Raw genomic sequence first — 20,727 nt, 5'->3', positions numbered from 1 at the left:
TTTTTAATGTACCCTCTCCCATTTTTTAAGATCCTTTTGGAAAAGTGGAACCTAGGACTGCATGCAGTCAGTTTCACCAATGCCATATGGAGAGGTAAAATCCTTTCGCTGCTCCAACTCACCACTCCCTTGTTTATGCATCAGAGGATCTCATCAGCCCTTTCCACCACAACATCACACTGGGAGCTCATGGGGAGTTGGTTCTCCACAGTCACCCCTAAATCCTTTTCAGGGTCCCTGCATGTAATACTATAGTGCCCTAGTCTGTGGGTCAGGCTTGAATTCCCAGTTCCGAGAGGATAATTTTGCATTTAACTGTATTAAAACATTGTGTATGCATGGGCTCAGCTCACCAAGCCCTCCACAGCGATAAATATACCTGCCATGTTCTCCTCTTTGTAACCAATCTGCCAGGCTTTGTATCATCCACAAATTTTATCTTCACTGATTTTCTTTTTGCTTCCAAATCATTGATGAAAACATTGAATAGCATCAGGCCGAAAACTGATCCCTGCAGAATACCACTAGAAACACCCCCATTCGTTGACAATCACTGACTTATAACTGCTTTCTGAGATCTGTCGGTTATCCAGTTTTTAATCCATTTAACATGTACTAAAAGCTATTGCATTGTGTTCATTTTTTATCTGAATGTTTCCCCTACTAAATCAAATGCGTCAGAGAAATCAAAGTCTTTTGCATCTGCATCATTCCCTTGATCAACCAAACATGTACTCTCATTAAAGGATGAAATTGGGTTTATTTGACAAAACTGGTTTTCCATAAACCATGGTGTGGACTGTCATTACTTATATTCCTCGACTTGTTTTTTAACTAATCACACACCAGGATTTTTTCCATTTTTTCCTCACCTTCTCAAAGATTTGCAATAAACTTTCCCTTTTATTTTGTTATAGTTTACATTTAACACTGAACTGTCCTCTACTTGCCATTTTTCTTTGTCTCTGTTGCTGCCTGATTGCATACTTCTGGTTCCGAATGAGGTGTGTGGTTGATCTGGGAGATTGTAACCTGTGTTCGTAATTCTAATGTACTACAGTAGATGCTTTTTAAAATCCTCCTCGACTGCTAATGCACTGAAAATATTTCATCACTTCAGGTGATAGAAGCACTTGATCCTGCTTCAGAAAAAAATATTTCTTGAATACATCTACTGTTTCTTCAACACTAACAAGTTTCCTTTCTCTTTGCTACATGTTGCTTTCAGCCTCTTAATTGCTGTCTGTATTTTGTCTTTGAACCCAGTTATTGTCCAAAGTTCTCTGCTTTTTTGACTGTGGAATTTTGGCTTTGTAATAATCTCTTCTTAAAGAAGTCTCAGTTTTCATTCCCATTTTTTGGTCTTTGTTGATAATTTGCCTCAGCTTTGGAGAACTTGTCCTTTCGAAGAACTAAACGTCTTTAGATGTTACTGGTTGGGAACTCTTCTCTGTTTGTCCATTTGAATGTAATCAGTTCCATTCTTTATTTTGTTCTCCTCTATCAAATGTCCCTTTCCTTTTTTCTTCTCTAAACTAAACAGTCCCAGACTTTTCAGTCTGTCCACATAGGGCAGCCTCCCACATTCACAGAGCCTGTCTCGGAACTCCCCTTTCTATCTGCTATGTCCTTGTGTGACCACAATGGAGTGCTTATCCAGAGCAGGTTATTCTCTGCCCCATTCCTTGGGCATCCGAACATTATCTTTGTTTTGGCTACTACTGTGAATGAGCAGGTGTTTTCATGGCGCTGCTAACAGTGAGGCCCAGGTATTTTCCCTGGGGTATGTTCTATTTGGGATATTTGCCCCGGCACCTGTCTTGGCAAAGGTTTGGGTTTTTTCCACTCTCAGGTTTTGAGCAACTGGGTGTATGGGCAAGTCCCTACAGGATGGACCCTGTAGCCTGGCTTTCATTGCATTTCCACACCTGTATTTCCTGCTGGTGCCTTTTCAGGTTTCCCTCAACACAACGTGTAGGAATGATTGATGCATGGAGCACAATAAAAATGGAATTGGCATTAGTAGGGTTAAAGTTTTTTCATAATTCATTTATCTCAGTAATGAAAATGGCATTTCTCTGTTTGTGAAGATTGAGCAATCTATTTCACCCATGAGAACAGCCTCCAGCTGTGCATGTTGTGTCTCATATTAACATTGTCTCTCCATCCAGGCATTTGTCCTGCGACCTTCACACTAGACCCTGGGCACCTACAGGAAGACAGGGGAATATACGGTACATGCAGGAGACACTGTTCTGCCTCAGAGTTGGACACTTTCTCCCCCTACTCCATGTCAGATTCCAACACAACCGACTTCACCAACCCCTCCACCTTCATCTTGCTGGGCATTCCTGGCCTGGAGGCTGCCCATGTCTGGATCTCCATCCCCTTCTGCACCATGTACATCATAGACATCTTGGGGAACTTCATCATCCTGTTCATTGTGAAGACGGAGCCGAGCCTCCATGGGCCGATGTACTATTTCCTCTGCATGCTGGCCGTCACCGACCTGGTCCTGTGCACAAGTACAGTTCCCAAAATGATGAGCATCTTCTGGTTCAATTCCAGGGAGATCGATTTCAGTGCCTGTCTCACCCAGATGTTCTTCATTCATTGCTTCTTTGCAATAGAGTCTGGGATCTTCATGGCCATGGCTTTTGATCGCTACGTGGCCATCTGCGATCCACTGAGACACTCCACCACCCTGAGAAACCCAGTTGTGGCCAAGATTGGCCTGGCTGTGGTTTTGCGTGGTAGCATGCTTGCACTGCCCTGTCCCTTGTTGGCAAGGCAGTTGCCATATTGCAGAACCAATATCATCCTGCACACATGCTGCGAGCACATAGCCGTGGTGAATCTGGCCTGTGCTGACACCCGCATCAGTAGTTACTACGGCCTCATTGTGGCAAGCTCAGCCATTTGTCTAGATATGTTTTTATAGCTGTGTCCTATATCCAGATCCTCAGGGCCATCTTCAGCCTCCCCACAAAGGACGCCCGGCTCAAGACTTTTGGGACCTGTGGCTCCCACCTCTTTGCCATTTTAGCCTTTTACATCCCAGGTCTCTTCACTCTCCTCACGTATCGGTTTGGCCACCATGTGGCCCTGCATTTCCACATTCTCTTTGCTAATGTGTGCCTACTGGTACCCCCCATGCTAAATCCCATCATTTTTGGTGTGAGGACGAAACAGATCCGGGACAGGATGCTCCGGCTCTTTTCACATAAAGGGACCTAAATTTTTCTCCTAGTGCTCTGGCTCTCAGACCGAGCTCTGCACTGAGCTGGCTTGTGACATGGAGTTGGGCCCTCTTCCCTGGATCACATACAGGACAGTCTGAGAGGCATTAAACCCTTTCTTGACCATACTGTGCTGGCTTAGCATGACAAACAGGGGAACTGGTCTGTGTACAACTCACTGAGCTGACACCTTTCAAATTGCTTTTAACTTGACCACCAAGGCCCCACTCCTTGCCCACATCTTCCACCAAGGCCCTACCCCTGCTCTGCCTCTTTCCTCCCAAAGGCCATGCCCCTGTCACTTGCTCCTCCTGTCCCCCTGTCACTCTCTGGATCATCTCTATGTCCCTCCCCACGAGCTGCAAGCGCGCCATTTCAGATTTTGGTAGGGGTGACATCTTTAACCCCAATTCAAGGTGCTACTTAGACTCTCGGAACTCTAAATTTTTTGGCAAATAACTTAGAAAAGAGCTGACAGGAACACTTTATCTAATTCCTATATATATATATATATATATATATATATATATATATATATATATATATATGTGTGTGTGTGTATATATATATGTATATAAATACATATAAAAAGTAAATATTAGAACCACTCATGTGATACTTTGAAAATGAAAACCAGCAGGATCTTTTTCAGGGGATAAGGCAATACGCTACGTTTATTCTGAATACAGAAAGAATCAAAGTAAGCAATCAGTTATAGCTATAACATTCTATTCACTCACACATTCATTCACACACAGTCAAGTTCTTCCAGGTTGTTGTTATAGTTACCAGCCTAGCAGTGCTCGTGCCAAGTCATTGGCCAGGTGGCCTGGAGATGAGGATGGAGTCAGGCCTTGTCACATGCGCATCTGATGAAACTGGAAGTTGTTTTCAGAACCAGACCCAAAGTCCTCAGTCTTTTGGGTCTGTCTTTACAGGGTTTCATCCTCATACAAGTCTATTGGGTTTGCCTCGTCATGCTGTTCTCACATTTGAAGTGATACTCAATCACGCAGATGGCACAGGAATGATAGTTAGTTGTTATTTTGCTCTTTGGTTCTTTGGTCCCGCTGTCCTTGGGGCAGCTGGGGCTGGATTCCGGTGTACCCTCAGGGTTATCGGGTTATCTCGCCCAGCGCATTCTTCGGCCAAATGGTCCTCTAGGAGGGTAGTTGTTTTTCTTCCTCCAGATGTGGTGTCATTTATTATGATTCTAAGGCTGGCACCTCAACCCAAGTGTGATTGTGGTTGTATGTTTGGATGGGTTTTATTACCCATCCAAACATACAACCACAATCACACTTAATATTTTCTTTCGATCATATCTACATTTTATTATCAATTCATTCTTTAACATAACCATTCTAAAATAATTGAGGCATGACAGACTCCAATAAAGCTATTCATATCACTTGTTACCTATAAAAAGAAAAGAAGCAAGATAAAAAAATGCAAGAGTGGGGGTTAACAGATCTTATTCCTGAGTTGAGGAAAACAGTTGTAACAGCAGCTGTCCTTAAAGATAATCTTATCACGTTAGAACAGACTTTTTGTTTCGGGATGTGCTTCTACTTTCAACATGGACCTTGTAAACTGACAGGCATATTTCTTTCTAATGGGCATGCCAAATCTGGGCCTCTTCTGAGCCATTCTTTCTCACACTTTCTCATAACATAAACATATTAATTGTTACTTTAATCCAACACTCAGCTCTGGTACTAACATACTCTGGCATTTTGTGGCAACTCACTTAAGGGACACTGCTTAGGTTTAAAATGTTAATGCATATTCTTTCTTTGTTACTAACTCTGTGGATGAAGAGACCCTGTCAACCACTCCTGGGTTACAGCTCAGCTCTAGGAGGGAAGAGGGTTCTGGTGCATTACAGCGGGGGCAGATATATCTGGGGTCTATGTGAGCATGAGAATGACCATACTGGGTAAAACCAATGGTCCATCAAGCCCAGTATCCTGTTTTCTGACAGTGGCCAATACCATGTGCTTCAGAGGAAATGAACAGAACAAGCAATCATCGAATGATTCACCCCTGTCCCCCACTCCCAGGTTGTGGAAAACAGATGCTATGGACATGCAGAACATGGTGTTGGATCCCTGCCCATTCTGGCTAATAAAAATGATGGATCTATTGTCCATGAACTTATCTAGTTCTTATTGCAATCTGTGAAGAAATTATTTCTTTTGTTTGTTTTAAATCTGCTGATGATTAATTTCATTGGGTGATCCCTAGTTTGTGTGTTGTGAGGAGTAAATTACACTTCCTTATTCAATTTCTCCACACCTGTCATGATTTTATAGAACATCTATCATATCAATCTCTCCTCATACAGAAGGCATTCTGTACCCCTAATCATTTCTGTTGTCCTTCTCTGTACCTTTGCCACTTTCAGTGTATCTTTTTTTGAGATGGGGCAACCAGATCTGTGCACAATATTCAAGATGTACATCACAGAATCACAGAACTGGAAGGGACCTTGAGAGGTCATCAAGTCCAGTCCCCTGCACTCATGGCAGTACCAGCACCATTTATAACATCCCTGACAGGTGACTGTCCAACCCGCTCACAAAAATCTCCAATCATGGACATTCCACAGCCTCCCTAGGCAATTTATTCCAATGCTTAAGCACCCTGACAGTTAGGAATATTTTCCTAATATCCAACCTAACCTCCTTTGCTGCAATTTAAGTCCGTTGCTTCTTGTCCTATCAGAGGTTAAGGAGAATAATTTTTCTCCCTCCTTGTAACAACCTTTTAGGTATTTGAAAACTGTTATCATGTCACAGGATCATAGAATCATAGAATATCAGGGTTGGAAGGTGTGACAGGTTGGATCACAAAAACTCCCTTGGGGTTGCCAACTGATGTGCCAAGACTACTTCTGCCCCCGATTTCCTGTTCTGGCTGCTTGGGACTTCAGTACCCAGCCTGGTTTGAGCCAGACCCACTAGCCTGCTGCAATCCCAGACCCACCTCTGAACCACGTCCCACAAACTGCAAGCTTAATTGAAAGCAGCTTAAGAGGTGTTCCTGTCTTTAACACTCAGATGCCTAACTCCCAATGGTGTCTAAACCCCAAATACCTCTGTTTTATCCTGTATAAAGCTTCTACAGGGTAAACTCATTAATTGTTCTCCCTCTATAACATTGATAGAGAGATATGCACAGCTGTTTGCCCCTTCCCCCCTTCCCCCGCCCTCCCCAGGTATTAATACATACTCTGGGTTAATTAATAAGTAAAAAGTGATTTTATTAAATACAGAAAGTAGGATTTCAGTAGTTCCAAGTAGTACCAGACAGAACAAAGTGAATTACCAAGCAAAATAAAATAGAACATGCAAGTCTATGACTAATACAGTAAGAAAACTAAATACAGTTAAAATCTCAGCCTCAGAAGTGTTCCAGAAAGCTTCCTTTTACAGACTAGTCTCCTTCTAGTCTGGGTCCAGCAATCACTCACAACCCCTGTAGTTACTGTCCTTTGTTCCAGTTTCTTTCAGATATCCTTGGGGGTGAAGAGGCTGTCTCTTGGGCCAGCTGAAGATCAAATGGAGGGGTCTCTCAGGGGTTTAAATAAACTTTTTCTTGTGGGTGGAGACCCCCTCCTCTCTCCTATGCAAAGTTCAGCTCCAAGATGGAGTTTGGAGTCACATGGGCAAGTCGCATATTCATGAATGACTCAGAACTTATAGGTAGCAGCCATGGTTCAAATGCTGCCTTGAACGTCTTCAAATAGACTTCTTATGTAGATTAGAGCCTTCCAAGATCCATTGTCCATTAAGTGCTTCTTGACTGGACACTTAACTTGCCCATTCCTTTTTCAAGAAGCTGACCAAATGCTTTATTAAGGCTACTGTCAAGGTTCCTTCCCCACTCTGAATTCTAGGGTACAGATGTGGGGACCTACATGCAATAAAGGCACACTGTTGACTCATATCCAGCTTCTTGTCCACGCTAACCCTTAGGTCCTTTTCTGCAGAACTGCTGCCTAGCCACTTGGTCCCTAGTCTTAAGCGCAGGACTCTGCACTTCTCCTTGTTGAACCTCACCAGATTGTCCACTCAAAAGACTGTCCCCCTCTCAGTCTTTTCTTTCTTAGACTAAACAAACTCAGTTCTTTCAATCTTCCCTCATAGGTCAAGTTTTCCAGACCCCTAATCATTCTTGTTGCTTTTCTCTGGACTCTCTTCAATTTGTCCATATTTTTCCTTAACTGTGGCACCCAGAACTGGACACAATACTCCAGTTGAAGCTAAATCAGCACAAATGTACCATACATTTATAAAAAGAAAAGGAGTACTTGTGGCACCTTAGAGACTAACCAATTTATTTGAGCATAAGCTTTCATGAGCTACAGCTCATTCATCCAATGACGTGAGCTGTAGCTCATGAAAGCTTATGCTCAAATAAATTGGTTAGTCTCTAAGGTGCCACAAATACTCCTTTTCTTTTTGTGAATACAGATTAACATGGCTGCTACTCTGAAACCTGTCATAGATTTATAGAGGCAATATGATATTTTCTGTTTCATTATTTATCCCTTTCCTAATACTTCCCAACATTCTGTACGCTTTTCTGATTTCCACTGTTGTTTTCAGAGAAATATCCACAATCACTCCAAGATTTTTTTACTTTCTAACTTAGACCCTATCATTTTGTCTGTATAGTTGGCATTGTATTTTGCCATGTACATTATTTTGCATTTATCAACACTTAATTTCATCTGCCATTATGTTGCCCCATCACCCAGTTTTGTGAGATCTCTTTGTAGCTCTTTGCTATCTGCTATGGATTTAACAATCTTGATTAATTTTATGTTATCTGCTAATTTTGCCACCTCACTCTTTATCCCTTTTTCAAGATAATTGATGAGTATATTGAACCTCACTGGTTCTCGTATAGACCCCTGGGGGACAGCACTATTTACCTCTTTCCATTCTCACCAGGTGTTCTTACCTTTCATTCCTATCTTTTAATGGGGAGGCCTGATATTGCTTTTAGGATCATCTAACAAGCCTTAATTTAATTTAATGACCAGCCCTTTGTTATCCTAATCATCCTGCCTCTGTTCATAAACAAACTTCCTGTCCTAAAGGCAGAAGCTGGGAGGATCTCTTTATAAATAGGTTGGTCATTAAAGACTATCAGCCCTAACAAGATCTTGCCCAGACAGAAGAAAGGAGTAACTGCATTCTAGATAAAGCCAGTTTTCTCCAGTGTCTCAGCGGTGGGGTGGGCATGGAAGGAATGGAACCTCCACAGAAGAGTGGAAAAAGAGAGGTGGTGTAAGTCCAGCCCTTTCAAAACACAGAGAGAGAATGAGCCAGAAGAAACTGGGGCAGGAGAGAGGCACAAGGGCTGCAGAGGGGGCTCTTTGTTGCAGGGCTATGGCTGCAGCAGAGATACAGACTGCAGCTCGAGAAGAAGCCACGAGTATTGCACATGTGCTGGGTAGCAGGGAAAACACTCTTTCAGTTTCCTTTGCTCTGTACCTCGGTTTGTTTTTCTCCTGTGGTACAGACCAAAATGTAGTCTTTTCAGGACATGGATGTATGTCTTATTTAAAATAGAAAATTAGAGCTCAGAGAGCTCTAGTTCTATAAATGTATTGCTGTAATCCTCTATACCCCAAAGCAACACATCTTTTGCCTGTACTTTTCCATTAACCATACTGAGGGCTTTGTTTGGGACAATGAACTTGAAAAAGACTTTGATTGGGGAGGTGGTTGCAGAAAACCCAGCCTATGTATGGAAGAATGGAGAACTGTTTGCACCATCAGGATGAGACAGTGCATGATTCAAAACCTGTCTCTTTTATAGCACACAGATTGCAATTTTGCTTTATGGTAATCTACTTTAATCTGTACACTTGTTACTTATAATCACTTAATATCTATCTTTCTGTAATTTATACATCTGATGTAAATTTTTTACATATGTAACAATGTCTTGTTTGAAGGGTAAAGGCAAATCTGCTCAGAAAATCTGCTGCTGCTTTGTCCTCTCCAGATTGAGGGAGGGATGGACTGGGTAATTAACTTGAACTGGTCAGGCATCTGACAAGGACAAGACAGTACAGCACTGGGGAGCTGGGGGGACTGTCTGAAACCTCTCTATTATTATTTCATCAGTGGCTGGCAAAAGCATTTGCATACCTCAGCTGGGTGTGACCCTGCCTGTGAATATTTGTGTGAGTGCAGCACCTGGAGGAGCTTTTCACATTATCACACTTGAGAGGGGGCCAAGACTGGTATGCTAGAGGGCTCAGTAATACCCCAGTTCCAGGTTGCACCCTGAGGAAGTCTGTCACAGTGGTGCAGCAAACAAGGTGAAACGCACAACTTGTTCTGAGTGAGATTTGCTCTTCATACACTTGGGTGGAGATTTTAAGTGAGACTTGATGTGTGGTGGCTCAAGATCAGTTTCAGAGGTTACCAGTTTGTTATTTTCTGTTGCTTATTTCAAGGAAGGGAGATAGAGGAAGATGAGTGAAAACACTGAAACAATTGTGAAATTGGAGCCCTTCACATTGCAGACAGTAGAAAAAGAACAAAAGGAGAATTCTGGAGATAAGGCAGAGAGAGGCTGGCAAGGAGAGCCTGGACACAGAAAGGCTATGGCACTAAAACTACAAGAAACTGAGGAGAAAGAGAGAGAACAGAAACACCTTTACTACCTTTGAGAGGCTTTGTATGATTCTTAAGATTCAATAAATTGCCAATTGAGGATGCTTTAGATTATTGTAAATTCAAATAAATGGTTTTGAAACAATTCCAGATTACCCCTTAAGCATATTGAGTGAAATTTAGGAATCTTAAGAGGGATACTGGTATGAGTAATGAGGAATATGTAAACAAATGAAAGATCTGGTGGGAAGGGGTAAAGGTGTTACAAGCTTTGAAGGAATGTTTGACTTTGTTGCTCAGGATCATGCCTGAAACATATGTAAAGATGTTGTAAAACAATGGTTATGGGACAAGAAGGTAAAAACTCTGGATGAGATGGCTTCGCTAGCTGATGATTTGAGTAAACACAGGCATTTATAGTGAAAAAAACTACAGAGAGGGGTTGAGACTGTAGCCCTAAGGGTTAATCTGCTTGGTTGCATAGATATATCTTTTCTTATAAGTTTAAGTATGTGATGTATTGTAATCGGTTTATAGATTTATATTAAAAATAAGTTTGGCTTTAATGCAAGAGAGCTACAGGCCCAAAACCTGTATGTTAAGCTAAGGCAAAGTTAGCCTATCTATTTTAAGACCTTTTACCCAGACAGTAAAGTTGACCTTCATCTTGTTACCCAAATAGATAAAGTACCCATGCCTATGTCTAAGACCTTTGCCAAGACCAATAGACAAGGAAGAATAGCATAGGGTTTTTTTCAAAGTTTTACCCACAGACGTAACAAGTACACCACAAGTGCATACATACCTGTCATCTATATGCACATACATACTAGCCTATGGGGTAAGCATACCCTAACATTTCTATGGGGGAGTAATGAAATTTGGGCATAAGAGGAAGGATTTCCGGCTCTGGTGCCCTATAAAAGAGGTGACTCACCTTGCTATCTTAAGCTTATTCTCTTCATCTTCAACTAACTATCGATGCTCTCCATCTATGATGGCTATTAATTATTGATAGTCTGTACTTCTTTTCTTTTCAAACTTTAAGTTCCCAGGGGACTAGGCTGAGCTTGGTTTCCCTAAACTTTTATTCTCAGTTTTGTTTATTAGGTTTTAATTTTAAGTAAGTTAAATAAGTAAACTCTAAGGCAGCTTTGACATCTTGTTGCCTTAGTTTCCTCTGCAAGAGGTGAGAAACTGGAACCGCCAGAGGCGAAGTCCTGTGTCTTTCAACACCAGGTTATCAAAACAGGGTGTGAGTATAGTAACAAAAGTTTTGAAGGACATAATATTGTATTACCATATCTATATCTTGCATAACAGTAATACAGTAAAAACTCTGAAACTCTATTTTACCATTTACTTGCTATTTCATCGACTTTAATAAAAAGGTCTTTGTGATGATACCTGTCTCAGTGTGAGCTTCCTGTCATACCCCTGAGGGTCCTTTATAAATTCTGTGCAGCCTGATTTGGGACAAGAACTTTATCTTCTGATCACACAGATTGGCGAGCCTAAACCCATACAAATTAATATTCTTAATTAATCATTAATAATATGATTGATTAATTAAAATATTAAATTATATTGAACTGATACATTAAACCAATGATATTAACACACCCTCAATGAGTCTACAAAACTTGGTCGGAAGCAAGGTTCAAGTTTTACTCCTGGGAAGAAAGAGTCTGGCTGGGAGTCTGGGCGCTCACCTCCCCAAAACCATTCCTCTAATCCCTGACCTAAATCTCCTGTAAAAACAGAGGAGCTGGGAATGTGCTATCAGTGTACTCCCACTGATCAGATGAGCAATAAATTCCCTGTGCTGGGGGGAAGCAAGCAACAGGTATCTTATCTGAATGCTGCTACCCTGAGGACAGAAGCTTCTCAGGCGTCTGTCACTTGTCACATTGGATTTAAAAATTAGCCTGTGCACAAGGCATGAAGCACATGAAGGCTGTCAGCATTAATGGCAGGGAACACCTTGGGTGGGAAGATACAGGGCCAAAAGTTGGGTGGTCAGGTGAAATGTAGTGCAAGAAGGGGACATAATGCCAGGACAGATTCAATTCCTTTTCTAAGTAGATGGATAGAAAATCCTTGTGTCTGGCTAAAGTGCACATAGAAACGGAGAGTTTGGAAGCTGTATGCTGGAGGAAGTAAACAATTATGCTATTTCTGTGCTAATGGACAATGATTTCTTTCGCGTTGCTCAGGATGTTAAGGGGACCCCAGAGGGAAAGGGTAAATCCCAGCAACTGCTGAAGGAATGGGAGAAAGTCTTCTCCATTGCTATGCAGCAGAGCAAAATGGCATCCTTCCAGGGGTGGGGGTTAGGGTGAGAGTTCCCCTAACACTGCAGTGGGAGGCAAGACCTCAACAGGAAGGTCAGGGGTGTAGCACCTGCCAACGAGATAACTGTCCAGGCAGTTCGCTTTGATCAGGGGACAGATTCCACTTTAGAGCACTTAGAGTTATAGGTCCAGGGGGCAAAGGCCAGAATAGGAAACTCGGGGAGGAATAGTGGGAGTACAAAAATGACTCCTCACTGATCACATGGGGCAGGATGCCCAGGACAGAATGGATGATTCAGCTGCTGTGCCCCCAGGCACCCAAAACCTGTGGATCAGGGTAGGAGGGCTGTTATCTGGCACTTATCTCCCCCCCCCCGCAATGTGTGAATATAGAACCAGACCCCCTTAAGCACATTCTCAGAGATCAATCCGGACAGCACTCGGTTTGCAAGAAGGCTACATTCCTTTGAGATTTGCCATGAAGATGCTGATGATGACTGATGGGACAAATGGCTCCCCACATAGAATCAAAGAAGAATCATAGAAGATCAGGGTTGGAAGAGACCTCAGGAGGTCATCTAGTCCCACCCCCTGCGCAAAGCAAGACCAACCTCAACTAAATCATCCCAGCCAGGGCTTTGTCAAGCCAGGCCTTAAAAACTTCAAAGGATGGAGATTCCACCACCACCCTAGGTAACGCATTCCAGTGCTTTACCACCCTTCTAGTGAACTCATGTTTCCTAATATCCAACGTAGACCTCCCCCACTGCAACTTGAGACCATTACTCCTTGTTCTGCCACCACTGAGAACACCTTAGCTCCTTCGTCTTTGGAACCCCCCTTCAGATAGTTGAAGGCTGCTAACAAATCCCCCCTCACTCTTCTCTTCTGCAGACTAAACAAGCCCAGTTCACTCAGCCGCTCCTCAGGAGTCATGTGCCTAATCAATTTTGTTGTCCTTCGCTGGATTCTCTCCTATTTGTCCACATTCTTTTTTGTAGTGGGGGGCCCAAAACTGGATACAATAATCCATATGTGACCTCATCAGTGCCGACTATCGGGGGAAAGCACTTCCTTCGATTTGCTAGCAATGCTCCTACCAATGCAGCCCAAAATGCCTTTAGCTTCTTGGCAACACGGTCACACTGTTGACTCATATCCAGGTTCTAATCCACTAATCTCCAGGTCCTTTTCTGCAGGACTGCCACTTAACCAGTTGGTCCCCAGCCTGTAGTGATTCACAAGATTCTTTCATCCTAAATGCAGGACTCTGCGCTTGTCCTTGTTGAACCTCGTCAGATTTCTTTTGGCCCACTCCTCCAATTTGTCTATGTCACTCTGGACCCTATCCCTACCCTCCAGCATATCTACTTCTCCCCGCAGCTTAGTATCATCTGCGAACGTGCTGAGAGTGCAATCCATCCCATCATCCAGATCATTAATGAAGATGTTAAACAAAACCAGCCCCAGGACCGACCCCTTGGGCACTCCATTTGATACCGGCTGCCAACAAGACTGTGACATTATTGACAGGAACTGTGACTGTATATGTCATTGTTGCAACCAAGGTGCTATAGTTGCACCAAATCTTGTACAAAGGAGGTCAAGTAAATTGTCTGTGGATAGGTTGTAATTTGGTAGTTAATATTATGCTGTCTGTATGTGTGTATCATTTTTGTATTGGAAGTTATGAATATTAGCTATGTACTTGTATCTCAATGTGTTTGATTCTAAGTAGCACCAGTGAAGCATTTGGTCAGCCTCTCGAGAAAGGACCCAGTCAAGAAACTCTTAACTGACAATGGAATTTGGAAAACACCAATCCACATCTGAGCTTTCCTGGCAACGTTCATACTAACATGTAAACAATGGCGTCGGCCTGCATAAAGCTGAATCATTCATGGACATGTGACTTGCCCAGGTGGCTAAAAACTCCATTTTGTTGCTGTGATTTTGCACAGGAGAACAAAGGGGTTTCTGCCCACAAGAGAGAGAATGTAAAAACCCTTGGAAGCCTCTCCATTTTGTCTTCAGCTGCCTCAAGAGATGGTCCCTCCAACCCAAAGAGATGCTGAAAGAAACTGGAACTAAGGACAGTAACTAAAGGGGGTGTGAGTGATTGCTGGACCCAGGCTATAACCAACAAAGTTGGTCTGAAAAGGATTGGACCTGAACAAGGAAGGAGTCCAGTCTGTGAAAGAAGCTGATAGGAACATCTCGGAGGGTGAGATGTTACCCGTCATCAGTTTCTTAATGAATTAGTCTGAGACTTGTGTGTTTTGTTTTATTTTGTTTGGTAACATACTTTGTTCTGTCTGTTATCACTTGAAACCACTTCAATCTGTCTCGTTATACTTAATAAAATCACTTTGTTTTATTAATTAACCCAGAGTAAGTCATTAATACATGGGGGAGCAAACAGCTGTGCATATCTCTGTATCAGTGTTATAGATGGCAGACAATTTATGAGTTTACCCTGTATAAGCTTTATACAGAGTAAAACAGATCTATTTGGGGTTTGGATCCCATTGGGAACTGGGTGTGTCTGGGTGCTGGAGACAGGAGCACATGCTAAGCTGTTTTCAGTTAAGTCTGCAGCTTTGGGGATTTGGTTCAGACCCTGGGCTTGTGTTGCAGCAGGCTAGCGTGTCTGGCTCAACAAGACAGGGTTCTCAAGTCCCAAGCTGGGAGGGAAAACGGGCTCAGAGGTAGTCTTAGCATATCAGGTAACAGTCCCCAGGGGGTCCCTGAGACCGAACCCTTCACAAAGACATGAAGCCATTGACCACTACCCGTTGAGCCTGATGATCTAGCCAGCTTTCCATCCACCTTATAGTCCATTCGTCCAATCCATACTTCTTTAACTTGCCGGCAACAATACTTTGTAAAAAGGTCTGTTAATCCAGTAATGTGTGTGAGACTGAGGTCTTGGAAACAGAAAGTGCAGGTGACATTTGCTGAACAAGGAAAGTGAGAGGAACATTTTCAGGGGGTCACATATTGTGCATGTGTTGCATGGTAAGGGAAACACTCTTTCATTTTCCTTTGCTCTGTACCTCAGCTTGCTTTTCTCTTTCGGTACAGATCAGAATGTAGTCTTTTTCAGCTAATGGATCCAAGTCTTCTATAAAAATACAAAATTAGATCTCAGAGAGCTCTAGTTCTATAGATATATTGCTGTGACACTCTGTACCCCAAAGCAACACCCTAGCACCCCCTTATTCACCACTGCTATATAGTTGTAACACATCTTGTACAAAATATGTCATGTGAGTTGTCAATGGAAAAGTTATGGTTTCCTGAATATGACTCCTTATTTGTATGCATGTGTCATTTTTGTACAACACTCCTGGAGTGAACTAAGTGGGGAGGTATGACACTCTGTGCCCCAAAGCAACACCCTGGCATCACCATATTTACCATGGTGATATGTTTATGATATATTTTATACAAAGTCTGTCATGTAACATATTGCTGGAAAAATTATGGTTTGCTGAAAAACATTACTCTATTTGTGTGCATGCATCATTTTTGTACCTAAAGTTATGAAAGCATGCAAGGGGATATGACCAGCATGGATCGGACTGTGGATGTGGTCCCAGGCTGATGGGATGTGTAGGCTTTGTATGGAAGATTGCTGGACTGTTTGTATCATCAGGGTGAGACACAGCTTGATTCAAATCCTCTCTAGTGTATGGAACTTAGATTGTGATTTTGTTTACTTCTCAGATAACCAACTTTGTTCCGTAAGTTATTCCTTCCAATCACTTAATAAATCGGTTTTATATTTTGTTTTTACCTAAAACAGTGAGTTGTTTGAAATGCAAAGGGAATGGGATAGCTCAGTGGTTTGAGCATTGGCCTGCTAAACCAAGGATTGTGAGCCCAATCCTTGAGGGGGTCATTTAGGGATGTGGGGCAAAAATTGGGGATTGGTCCTGCTTTGAGCAGGGGGTTGGACTAGATGACCTCCTGAGGTCCCTTCCAACCCTGATATTCTATGATTCTATGAATGGGGGTGGGGAAATTGGAATAATGTTTTGACACTAAACTGGGAGGAGAGGTAGATATGCTGGAGGGTAGGGATAGGATACAGAGGGCCCTAGACAAATTAGAGGCTTGAGCCAAAAGAAAGCTGATGAGGTTCAGCAAGGACAAGTGCAGAGTGCTGCACTTAGGACAGAAGAATCCCATACACCGCTACAGACTAGGGACCGAATGGCTAGGCAGCAGTTCTGCAGAAAAGGACTGAGGGGTTACAGCGGACAAGAAGATGGATACGAGTCAACAGTGTGCCCTTGTTGCCAAGAAGGCCAATGGCATTTTGGGATGTATAAGTAGGGGCATTGCCAGCAGATTGAGGAACCTGATGGTTCCCCTCTATTTGACATTGATGAGGCCTCATCTGGAGTACTGTGTCCAGTTTTGGGCCCCACACTAAAAGACGGATGTGGAAAAATTGGAAAGAGTCCAGCGAAGGGCAACAAAAATGATTAGGGGACTGGAACACATGACTTATGAGGAGAGGCTGAGGGAACTGGGATTGTTTAGCCTGCAGAAGAGAAGAATGAGGGGAGATTTGATAGCTACTTTCAACTACCTGAAGGGGGGTTCCAAAGAGGATGGATCTAGACTGTTCTCAGTGGTAGTGGATGACAGAACGAGGAGTAATGGTCTCAAGTTGCAGTGGGGGAGGTTTTAGGTTGGATATTAGAAAAAAAACTTTTTCACAAGGAGAGTGGTGAAACACTGGAATGGGTTACCTAGGGAGGTGGTGGAATCTCCTTCCTTAGATGTTTTTAAGGTCAGGCTTGACATAGCCCTGGCTGGGATGATTTAGTTGTTGATTGGTCCTGCTTTGAGCAGGGGGTTGGACCAGATGACCTCCTGAGGTCCCTTCCAACCCTGATAGTCTGTGATTCTATTAATTAAAACCATAGAATCATAGGACTGGAAGGGACCTCAAGAGGTCATCAAGTCAAGTCCTCTGCACTCATGGCAGGACCAAGCACCATCTAGACCTTCCCTGACAGGTGTCTGTCCAACCCGCTCTTAAACATCTCCAATGATGGAGATTCCACAACCTCCCTAGGCAATTTATTCCAGTGGTTGACCACCCTGTCAGTTAGGAAGGTTTTTCCTAATGTCCAATCTCAACCTCTCTTGCAGCAATTTAGGCCCATTGCTTCTTGTCCTATCATCAGTGGATAAGGAGAATAAATTTTCTCCCTCCTCCTTGTATCAACATTTTAGGTACTTGAAAACTGCTATCATGTCCCCTCTCAGTCTTCTCTTCTCCAGACCAAACAAACCCAGTTCTTTCAATTTTCCCTCACAGGTTATGTTTCCTAGACCTCCAATCATTTTTGTTGCTCTTCTCTGGACTTTCTCCAATTTGTCCAAATCTGTCCTGAAATGTGGTGGCCAGAACTGGATATTTCAGTTGAGGCCTAACCAATGCAGAGTAGAGTGGAAGAATTACTTCTCGTGTCTTGTTTACAACACTCCTGCTAATACATCATTTCCCATTTTGAATGTGTGCAACTGATTGTTCCTTCCTATATGGAGTACTTTGCATTTGTCCTTATTGAATTTCATCTTATTTACCTCAGACTATTTCACCAGTTTGTCCAGAACATTTTGAATTTTCATCCTATCCTCCAAAGCACATGCAACCCCTCTCATCTTGGTATCATCCATAAACTTTGTAAGTGTACTCTCTATGCCATTAGCTAAGTCACTGATGAAGATCTGGAACAGAACCAGACCAAGAACTGATCCTTCCAGAACCCCACTCATTATGCCCTTCCAGCATGACTGTGAACAATTTACAACTACTCTCTGGGAACGTTTATTCAACCAGTTATGCACCCACCTTATAACAGATAGATCTTGGTTGTATTTTCCTAGTTTGTTAATGAGAAGGTCATGCAAGACTGTATCAAAAGCCTCACTAAAGTCAAGATATACCACATCTACCGCTTCCACCCTATCCACAAAATGTTACCCTGTCAAAGTAAGCTATCAGGTTGGATTGACAGATTTGTTCTTGACAAATCCATGCTCACTATTACTTATCGCCTTATTATCTTCTTAATTATGATCCTTAATTATTTGCTCCATTATGTTTCCAGGTACAGAAGTTAAGCTTACTAGTCTGTAATTCCCTGGGTTGCCCTTATTTCCCTTTTTATAGATAGGCACTATATGTGCTCTTTTCCAGTCTTCTGGAATCTCTCCCTTCTTCCATCACTTTTCAAAGATAAATACTTAATGGTTCAGATATCTCCTCAGTCAGCTCCTTAAGTATGCATTCCATCAGGCCCTGATGACTTGAAGACATCTAACTTTCTAAGTAATTTTAACTTGTTTTTTTCCCAATTTTAGCCTCTGATCCTATCTCATTTTCACTGGCATTCACTATGTTAGGCAACAATTGCCACCAACCCTCTTGGTGAAAACCAAAACACAAAAGTCATAAAGCATTTCTACCATTTTTGCATTTTCTGTTATTGCTTTTCCCTCTTCATTGAGTAATGGGCCTAACTTGTCCTTCGTCTTCCACTTGCTTCTAATGTATTGGTAGAGTGTTTTCTTGTTACCCTTTATGTCTCTAGCTAATTTGATCTCGTTTTGTACCTTGGCCTTTCTAATTTTGCCCCTACCTACTTGTGTTATTTGTTTATATTCATCCTTTGTAATTTGATCTAGTTTCCACTTTTTGTAGGACTCTTTTTTATTTTTAGATATTCAAGGTGATTCAAGCTAAGCCAGGGTGGTCTCTAGTCATACTTCCTATCTTTCCTACTCAATGGAATAGTTTGCTCTTGTGCCATGGATTTCAAGACAGCAGACGTTAGCAAACTCAGGGAACTGGTAGGTAAGATCCCATGAGAAGCAAGTCTAAGAGGAAAAACAATTGAAGACATTGACTTTATTTTGCTGTTTTCCCTCCTACCATTCCTTAGAATCATGAACTCTATCATTTCATGATCACTTTCACCCAAGCTGCCTTCTACTTTCAAATTCCCAACCAGTTCCTCCCTATTTGTCAAAATCAAATTGAAAATAGCCTCTTTCACAGTAGCTTTCTCCATCTTCTGGAATAAAAAAAAATGTCTCCAGTACATTCCAAGAACTTGTTGGATAACCTGTGCCCTGCTGTGTTATTTTCCCAGCAGATGTCTGGGAAGTTAACGTCCCCCATCAGCACCAAGTCCTGTGCTTTGGGTGTCTTTGTTTGTTATTTAAAAAAAGCCTCATCCACCTCTTCTTCCTGGTTAAGTGGTCTGTAGTAGACCCCTACGATGACATCACCCTTGTTTTTTACCTCTTTTATTCTTACCCAGAGACTTTTGTTAAGTATGTCTCCTATTTCCGTCTCAACTTCAGACCAAGTGTACACATTTTTATGTATAAGTGAACACCTCCTCCCTTTTTTCCCAGCCTCTCCTTCCTGAACCAGCTGTACCCTTCTATACCAATATTCCAGTCATGTGTATTATCCTACCAAGTCTCTGTGATGCCAACTATTTATAGTTGTGTTCATTTACTAGCATTGTAAATTCTTCCTGCTTATTCCCCAAACTTCTCACATTAGTATAGAGACATTTAAGATACTATTTTAATCCCCCCCAGTTCTGTCTTAACCCTCTTTGATCTCTGCTATTACAGCCCATGCTCCCCCTAATTTCTGACCCTTCTCCCAAGCCTCCAGGTTTCTGACTTACCTGTGGGCTTTGGTTACCTGCCTCCTTCTAACCTAGTTTAAAGCCCTCCTCACTAGATTAGGCAGTCTGTTTACAAATATGCTCTTTTCTTTCCCAGATACGTGGATCCCATCTATGCTTAACAGCCCTTCTTCCTTGAACAGCATCCCGTGGTCAGGGAACCAAAGACCTCAGGGTCTCAGGAAGAGGGGCTGGTGTATTGTCCTCTCCACAATGAGGGAGGGGCATACTGGGTTATAAATTTACACTTGTCATAAATATAAATGGAAGCGTAAACCACTTTAAAATTCCTCCTGGCCAGAAGAAAAATCCTCTCACCTGTAAAGGGTTAAGAAGCTAAAGGTAACCTCACTGGCACCTGACCAAAATGACCAATGAGGAGACAAGATACTTTGAAAAGCTGGGAGGAGGGAGAAAAACAAAGGGTCTGGGGCTGTCTATATGCTTTTTCTTTTTTTTTTGCCAGGGATAGACCAGGAATGGAGTCTTATAACTTTTAGTAAGTAATCTAGCTGGGTATGTGTTAGATTATGATTTCTTTAAATGGCTGAGAAAAGAGCTGTGCTGAATAGAATGACTATTCTGTCTGTGTGTCTTTTTTGTAACTTAAGGTTTTGCCTAGAGGGATTCTCTATGTTTTGAATCAAATTACCCAGTAAGGTATCTACCATCCTGATTTTACAGAGGTGATTCCTTTCCTTCTATTTACTTCTATTTCTATTAAAAGTCTTCTTGTAAGAAAACAGAATGCTTTTTCATTCTTCTCAGATCTGAGGGTTTGGGTCTGTGGTCACCTATGCAAATTGGTGAGGATTTTTACCAA

The 20,727-nt window shown here is 42.2% G+C and overlaps 1 pseudogene; it reads left to right on the top strand.

The window, feature by feature from the left end:
• Positions 1 to 2,290: 2,290 nt before the first annotated feature.
• Positions 2,291 to 3,237, top strand: LOC125633012 (olfactory receptor 52P1-like; annotated as a pseudogene).
• The last annotated feature ends 17,490 nt before the right edge of the window (positions 3,238 to 20,727 follow it).

Source organism: Caretta caretta, chromosome 1 (genome assembly GCF_965140235.1).
Source record: "Caretta caretta isolate rCarCar2 chromosome 1, rCarCar1.hap1, whole genome shotgun sequence".
In the NCBI taxonomy this organism is placed as follows: Eukaryota; Metazoa; Chordata; order Testudines; family Cheloniidae; genus Caretta; species Caretta caretta.
This window is presented reverse-complemented; position numbering and strand designations above follow the sequence as displayed.